Raw genomic sequence first — 8,096 nt, 5'->3', positions numbered from 1 at the left:
GCCCCTTGGAAAAGTGGTGGAGGTTACAGTAGCTTAACAAGACGGTTTAAATGCCCCTTGGAAGAGACATGCAGGTCGCAGAAGCTTAACAAGACAGTTTAAATGCCCCTTGGAAAAGACGTGCAGGTCGCAGTAGCTTAAAAAGACGGTTTAAATACCCCTTGGAAGACAGTAGGAGGTAGCAGTACCTTAACAAGATGGTTTAAATGGCCCTTGGAAGAGACGTGCAGGTCGCAGTAGCTTAACAAGACAGTTTAAATGCCCCTTGGAAGAGACGTGCAGGTCACAGTAGCTTAATAAGACGGTTTAAATGCCCCTTGGTAGAGACATGCAGGTCGCAATAGTTTAATAACACGGTTTAAATGCCCCATGGAAGAGACGTGCAGTTCGCAGTAGCTTAACAAGACGGTTTATATGCCCCTTGGAAGAGAAGTGCAGGTCGCAGTAGTTTAACAAGACGGTTTAAATGCCCCTTGGAAGAGCGGTGGAGGTCGCAGCAGCTTAACAAGACAGTTTAAATGCCCCTTGGAAGAGGCTTGCAGGTCGCAGTAGCTTACCAAGACGGTTTAAATGGCCCTTGGAAGAGACGTGCAGGTCGCAGTAGCTTAACAAGATGGTTTAAATGCCCCTTGGAAGAGCGGTGGAGGACGCAGTAGCTTAACAAGATGGTTTAAATGCCCTTTGGAAGAGACATGCAGGTCACAACAGATTTACAAGACTGTTTAAATGCCCCTTGGAAGAGACGTGCAGGTCGCAGTAGCATAACAAGACAGTTTAAATTCCCCTTGGTAGAGACATGCAGGTCGCATTAGCTTAACAAGACGGTTTAAATGCCCATTGGAAGAGACGTGCAGGTCGCAGAAGCTTAACAAGACGGTTTAAATGCCCCTTGGAAGAGCGGTGGATGTCGCAGTAGCTTAACAAGACAGTTTAAATGCCCCTTGGAAAAGTGGTGGAGGTTACAGTAGCTTAACAAGACGGTTTAAATGCCCCTTGGAGGACACGTGCAAGTCGCAGTAGCTTAACAAGACGGTTTAAATGCCCATTGGAAGAGACGTGCAGGTCGCAGTCGCTTAACAAGACGGTTTAAATGCCCCTTGGAAGAGACGTGCAGGTCGCAGTAGCTTAACAAGACGGTTTAAATGCCCCTTGGAAGAGAGGTGGAGGTCGCAGTAGCTTACCAAGACGGTTTAAATGCCCCTTGGAAGAGAATTGCAGGTCGCGGTAGCTTAACAAGATGGTTTAAATGCCACTTGGAAAAGCGGTGGAGGTCGCAGTAGCTTAACATGACTGTTTATATGCCCCTTGGAAAAGACGTGCAGGTCGCAGTAGCTTAACAAGACTGTTTAAATGCCCCTTGGAAGAGCGGTGGAGGTCGCAGTAGCTTAACAAGCCTGTATAAATGCCGCTTGGAAGAGACGTGCAGGTCGCAGTAGCTTAACAAGATGGTTTAAATGCCCCTTGGTAGAGACATGCAGGTCGCAGTAGATTAAGAAGATGGATTAAATGCCCCTTGGAAGAGACGTGCAGGTCGCAGTAGCTTAATAAGACGGTTTAAATGCCCCTTGCAAGAGATGTGCCGGTCGCAGGAGCTTAACAAGAGGGTTTAAATGCCCCTTAGAAGAGCGGTGGAGGTCGCAGTAGCTTAACAAGATGGTTTAAATGCCCCTTGGAAGGGACATGCAGGTCACAGCAGCTTTACAAGACTGTTTAAATGCCCCTTGGAAGAGACGTGCAGGTCGCAGCAGCTAAACAAGACGGTTTAAATGCCCCTTGGTAGAGACATGCAGGTCGCAATAGCTTAATAACACGGTTTAAATGCCCCATGAAAGAGACGTGCAGTACGCAGTAGCTTAACAAGACGGTTTATATGCAACTTGGAAGAGAAGTGCAGGTCACAGTAGTTTAACAAGACGGTTTAAATGCCCCTTGGAAGAGCGGTGGAGGTCACAGCAGCTTAACAAGACAGTTTAAATGCCCCTTGGAAGAGGCGTGCAGGTCGCAGTAGCTTACCAAGAAGGTTTAAATGGCCCTTGGAAGAGACGTGCAGGTCGCAGTAGCTTAACAAGATGGTTTAAATGCCTATTGGAAGAGCGGTGGAGGTCGCAGTAGCTTAACAAGATGGTTTAAATGCCCTTTGGAAGAGACATGCAGGTCACAGCAGCTTTACAAGACTGTTTAAATGCCCCTTGGAAGAGACGTGCAGGTCGCAGTAGCTTAACAAGACAGTTTAAATTCCCCTTGGTAGAGACATGCAGGTCGCATTAGCTTAACAAGACGGTTTAAATGCCTCTTGGAAAAGACATGCAGGTCGCAGTAGCTTAACAAGATGGTTTAAATGCCCCGTGGAAGAGACGTGCAGGTCGCTGTAGCTTAACAAGACTGTTTAAATGCCCCTTGCAAGAGACGTGCAATTCGCAGTAGCTTAACAAGACGGTTTAAATGCCCCTTGGAAGAGCGGTGGAGGTCGCAGTAGCTTAACAAGACAGTTTAAATGCCCCTTGGAAAAGTGGTGGAGGTTACAGTAGCTTAACAAGACGGTTTAAATGCCCCTTGGAAGAGACGTGCAGGTCGCAGAAGCTTAACAAGACAGTTTAAATGCCCCTTGGAAAAGACGTGCAGGTCGCAGTAGCTTAAAAAGACGGTTTAAATGCCCCTTGGAAGAGAGGAGGAGGTCGCAGTACCTTAACAAGATGGTTTAAATGGCCCTTGGAAGAGACATGCAGGTCGCAGTATCTTAACAAGACAGTTTAAATGCCCCTTGGAAGAGACGTGCAGGTCACAGTAGCTTAATAAGACGGTTTAAATGCCCCTTGGTAGAGACATGCAGGTCGCAATAGTTTAATAACACGGTTTAAATGCCCCATGGAAGAGACGTGCAGTTCGCAGTAGCTTAACAAGACGATTTATATGCCACTTGGAAGAGAAGTGCAGGTCGCAGTAGTTTAACAAGACGGTTTAAATGCCCCTTGGAAGAGCGGTGGAGGTCGCAGCAGCTTAACAAGACAGTTTAAATGCCCCTTGGAAGAGGCTTGCATGTCGCAGTAGCTTACCAAGACGGTTTAAATGGCCCTTGGAAGAGACGTGCAGGTCGCAGTAGCTTAACAAGATGGTTTAAATGCCCCTTGAAAGAGCGGTGGAGGACGCAGTAGCTTAACAAGATGGTTTAAATGCCCTTTGGAAGAGACATGCAGGTCACAACAGATTTACAAGACTGTTTAAATGCCCCTTGGAAGAGACGTGCAGGTCGCAGTAGCTTAACAAGACAGTTTAAATTCCCCTTGGTAGAGACATGCAGGTCGCATTAGCTTAACAAGACGGTTTAAATGCCCCTTGGAAGACACATGCAGGTCTCTGTAGCTTAACAAGATGGTTTAAATGCCCCTTGGAAGAGACGTGCAGGTCTCTGTAGCTTAACAAGACGGTTTAAATGCCCCTTGGAAGAGCGGTGGATGTCGCAGTAGCTTAACAAGACAGTTTAAATGCCCCTTGGAAAAGTGGTGGAGGTTACAGTAGCTTAACAAGACGGTTTAAATGCCCCTTGGAAGACACGTGCAAGTCGCAGTAGCTTAACAAGACGGTTTAAATGCATATTGGAAGAGACGTGCAGGTCGCAGTCGCTTAACAAGACGGTTTAAATGCCCCTTGGAAGAGACGTGCAGGTCGCAGTAGCTTAACAAGACGGTTTAAATGCCCCTTGGAAGAGAGGTGGAGGTCGCAGTAGCTTAACAAGACAGTTTAAATGCCCCTTGGAAGAGACGTGCAGGTCGCAGTAGCTTAATAAGACGGTTTAAATGCCCCTTGGAAGAGACGTGCAGGTCGCAGTAGCTTAACAAGATGGTGTAAATGCCCCTTGGAAGAGACGTGCAGGTCGCAGTAGCTTAACAAGAGGGTTTAAATGCCCCTTAAAAGAGGCTTGCTGGTCGCAGTAGCTTACCAAGACGGTTTAAATGCCCCTTGGAATAGAAGTGCAGGTCGCGGTAGCTTAACAAGATGGTTTAAATGCCACTTGGAAAAGCGGTGGAGGTCGCAGTAGCTTAACATGACGGTTTATATGCCCCTTGGAAAAGACGTGCAGGTCGCAGTAGCTTAACAAGACTGTTTAAATGCCCCTTGGAAGAGCGGTGGAGGTCGCAGTAGCTTAACAAGCCTGAATAAATGCCGCTTGGAAGAGACGTGCAGGTCGCAGTAGCTTAACAAGACGGTTTAAATGCCCCTTGGTAGAGACATGCAGGTCGCAGTAGCTTACCAAGACGGTTTAAATGCCCCTTGGAAGAGACGTGCAGGTCGCAGTAGATTAACAAGATGGATTAAATGCCCCTTGGAAGAGACGAGCAGGTCGCAGTAGCTTAACAAGACGGTTTAAATGCCCCTTGCAAGAGACGTGCAGGTCGCAGAAGCTTAACAAGACAGTTTAAATGCCCCTTGGAAAAGACGTGCAGGTCGCAGTAGCTTAAAAAGACGGTTTAAATGCCCCTTGGAAGAGAGTAGGAGGTAGCAGTACCTTAACAAGATGGTTTAAATGGCCCTTGGAAGAGACGTGCAGGTCGCAGTAGCTTAACAAGACAGTTTAAATGCCCCTTGGAAGAGACGTGCAGGTCACAGTAGCTTAATAAGACGGTTTAAATGCCCCTTGGTAGAGACATGCAGGTCGCAATAGTTTAATAACACGGTTTAAATGCCCCATGGAAGAGACGTGCAGTTCGCAGTAGCTTAACAAGACGGTTTATATGCCCCTTGGAAGAGAAGTGCAGGTCGCAGTAGTTTAACAAGACGGTTTAAATGCCCCTTGGAAGAGCGGTGGAGGTCGCAGCAGCTTAACAAGACAGTTTAAATGCCCCTTGGAAGAGGCTTGCAGGTCGCAGTAGCTTACCAAGACGGTTTAAATGGCCCTTGGAAGAGACGTGCAGGTCGCAGTAGCTTAACAAGATGGTTTAAATGCCCCTTGGAAGAGCGGTGGAGGACGCAGTAGCTTAACAAGATGGTTTAAATGCCCTTTGGAAGAGACATGCAGGTCACAACAGATTTACAAGACTGTTTAAATGCCCCTTGGAAGAGACGTGCAGGTCGCAGTAGCATAACAAGACAGTTTAAATTCCCCTTGGTAGAGACATGCAGGTCGCATTAGCTTAACAAGACGGTTTAAATGCCCATTGGAAGAGACGTGCAGGTCGCAGAAGCTTAACAAGACAGTTTAAATGCCCCTTGGAAGAGCGGTGGATGTCGCAGTAGCTTAACAAGACAGTTTAAATGCCCCTTGGAAAAGTGGTGGAGGTTACAGTAGCTTAACAAGACGGTTTAAATGCCCCTTGGAGGACACGTGCAAGTCGCAGTAGCTTAACAAGACGGTTTAAATGCCCATTGGAAGAGACGTGCAGGTCGCAGTCGCTTAACAAGACGGTTTAAATGCCCCTTGGAAGAGACGTGCAGGTCGCAGTAGCTTAACAAGACGGTTTAAATGCCCCTTGGAAGAGAGGTGGAGGTCGCAGTAGCTTACCAAGACGGTTTAAATGCCCCTTGGAAGAGAATTGCAGGTCGCGGTAGCTTAACAAGATGGTTTAAATGCCACTTGGAAAAGCGGTGGAGGTCGCAGTAGCTTAACATGACTGTTTATATGCCCCTTGGAAAAGACGTGCAGGTCGCAGTAGCTTAACAAGACTGTTTAAATGCCCCTTGGAAGAGCGGTGGAGGTCGCAGTAGCTTAACAAGCCTGTATAAATGCCGCTTGGAAGAGACGTGCAGGTCGCAGTAGCTTAACAAGATGGTTTAAATGCCCCTTGGTAGAGACATGCAGGTCGCAGTAGATTAAGAAGATGGATTAAATGCCCCTTGGAAGAGACGTGCAGGTCGCAGTAGCTTAACAAGACGGTTTAAATGCCCCTTGCAAGAGATGTGCCGGTCGCAGGAGCTTAACAAGAGGGTTTAAATGCCCCTTAGAAGAGCGGTGGAGGTCGCAGTAGCTTAACAAGATGGTTTAAATGCCCCTTGGAAGGGACATGCAGGTCACAGCAGCTTTACAAGAGTGTTTGAATGCCCCTTGGAAGAGACGTGCAGGTCGCAGCAGCTAAACAAGACGGTTTAAATGCCCCTTGGTAGAGACATGCAGGTCGCAATAGCTTAATAACACGGTTTAAATGACCCATGAAAGAGATGTGCAGTACGCAGTAGCTTAACAAGACGGTTTATATGCAACTTGGAAGAGAAGTGCAGGTCACAGTAGTTTAACAAGACGGTTTAAATTCCCCTTGGAAGAGCGGTGGAGGTCACAGCAGCTTAACAAGACAGTTTAAATGCCCCTTGGAAGAGGCGTGCAGGTCGCAGTAGCTTACCAAGAAGGTTTAAATGGCCCTTGGAAGAGACGTGCAGGTCGCAGTAGCTTAACAAGATGGTTTAAATGCCTATTGGAAGAGCGGTGGAGGTCGCAGTAGCTTAACAAGATGGTTTAAATGCCCTTTGGAAGAGACATGCAGGTCACAGCAGCTTTACAAGACTGTTTAAATGCCCCTTGGAAGAGACGTGCAGGTCGCAGTAGCTTAACAAGACAGTTTAAATTCCCCTTGGTAGAGACATGCAGGTCGCATTAGCTTAACAAGACGGTTTAAATGCCCCTTGGAAAAGACATGTAGGTCGCAGTAGCTTAACAAGATGGTTTAAATGCCCCGTGGAAGAGACGTGCAGGTCGCTGTAGCTTAACAAGACTGTTTAAATGCCCCTTGCAAGAGACGTGCAATTCGCAGTAGCTTAACAAGACGGTTTAAATGCCCCTTGGAAGAGCGGTGGAGGTCGCAGTAGCTTAACAAGACAGTTTAAATGCCCCTTGGAAAAGTGGTGGAGGTTACAGTAGCTTAACAAGACGGTTTAAATGCCCCTTGGAAGAGACGTGCAGGTCGCAGAAGCTTAACAAGACAGTTTAAATGCCCCTTGGAAAAGACGTGCAGGTCGCAGTAGCTTAAAAAGACGGTTTAAATGCCCCTTGGAAGAGAGGAGGAGGTCGCAGTACCTTAACAAGATGGTTTAAATGGCCCTTGGAAGAGACGTGCAGGTCGCAGTATCTTAACAAGACAGTTTAAATGCCCCTTGGAAGAGACGTGCAGGTCACAGTAGCTTAATAAGACGGTTTAAATGCCCCTTGGTAGAGACATGCAGGTCGCAATAGTTTAATAACACGGTTTAAATGCCCCATGGAAGAGACGTGCAGTTCGCAGTAGCTTAACAAGACGGTTTATATGCCCCTTGGAAGAGAAGTGCAGGTCGCAGTAGTTTAACAAGACGGTTTAAATGCCCCTTGGAAGAGCGGTGGAGGTCGCAGCAGCTTAACAAGACAGTTTAAATGCCCCTTGGAAGAGGCTTGCATGTCGCAGTAGCTTACCAAGACGGTTTAAATGGCCCTTGGAAGAGACGTGCAGGTCGCAGTAGCTTAACAAGATGGTTTAAATGCCCCTTGAAAGAGCGGTGGAGGACGCAGTAGCTTAACAAGATGGTTTAAATGCCCTTTGGAAGAGACATGCAGGTCACAACAGAATTACAAGACTGTTTAAATGCCCCTTGGAAGAGACGTGCAGGTCGCAGTAGCTTAACAAGACAGTTTAAATTCCCCTTGGTAGAGACATGCAGGTCGCATTAGCTTAACAAGACGGTTTAAATGCCCCTTGGAAGACACATGCAGGTCTCTGTAGCTTAACAAGACGGTTTAAATGCCCCTTGGAAGAGCGGTGGATGTCGCAGTAGCTTAACAAGACAGTTTAAATGCCCCTTGGAAAAGTGGTGGAGGTTACAGTAGCTTAACAAGACGGTTTAAATGCCCCTTGGAAGACACGTGCAAGTCGCAGTAGCTTAACAAGACGGTTTAAATGCATATTGGAAGAGACGTGCAGGTCGCAGTCGCTTAACAAGACGGTTTAAATGCCCCTTGGAAGAGACGTGCAGGTCGCAGTAGCTTAACAAGACGGTTTAAATGCCCCTTGGAAGAGAGGTGGAGGTCGCAGTAGCTTAACAAGACAGTTTAAATGCCCCTTGGAAGAGACGTGCAGGTCGCAGTAGCTTAATAAGACGGTTTAAATGCCCCTTGGAAGAGACGTGCAGGTCGCAGTAGCTTA

The sequence above is a fragment of the Phyllobates terribilis genome, unplaced genomic scaffold (genome assembly GCF_046119375.1).
Source record: "Phyllobates terribilis strain yellow unplaced genomic scaffold, ASM4611937v1 Scaffold_95__1_contigs__length_6072419, whole genome shotgun sequence".
Taxonomy (NCBI): domain Eukaryota; kingdom Metazoa; phylum Chordata; class Amphibia; order Anura; family Dendrobatidae; genus Phyllobates; species Phyllobates terribilis.
Note: the sequence above shows the minus strand (reverse complement) of the source record.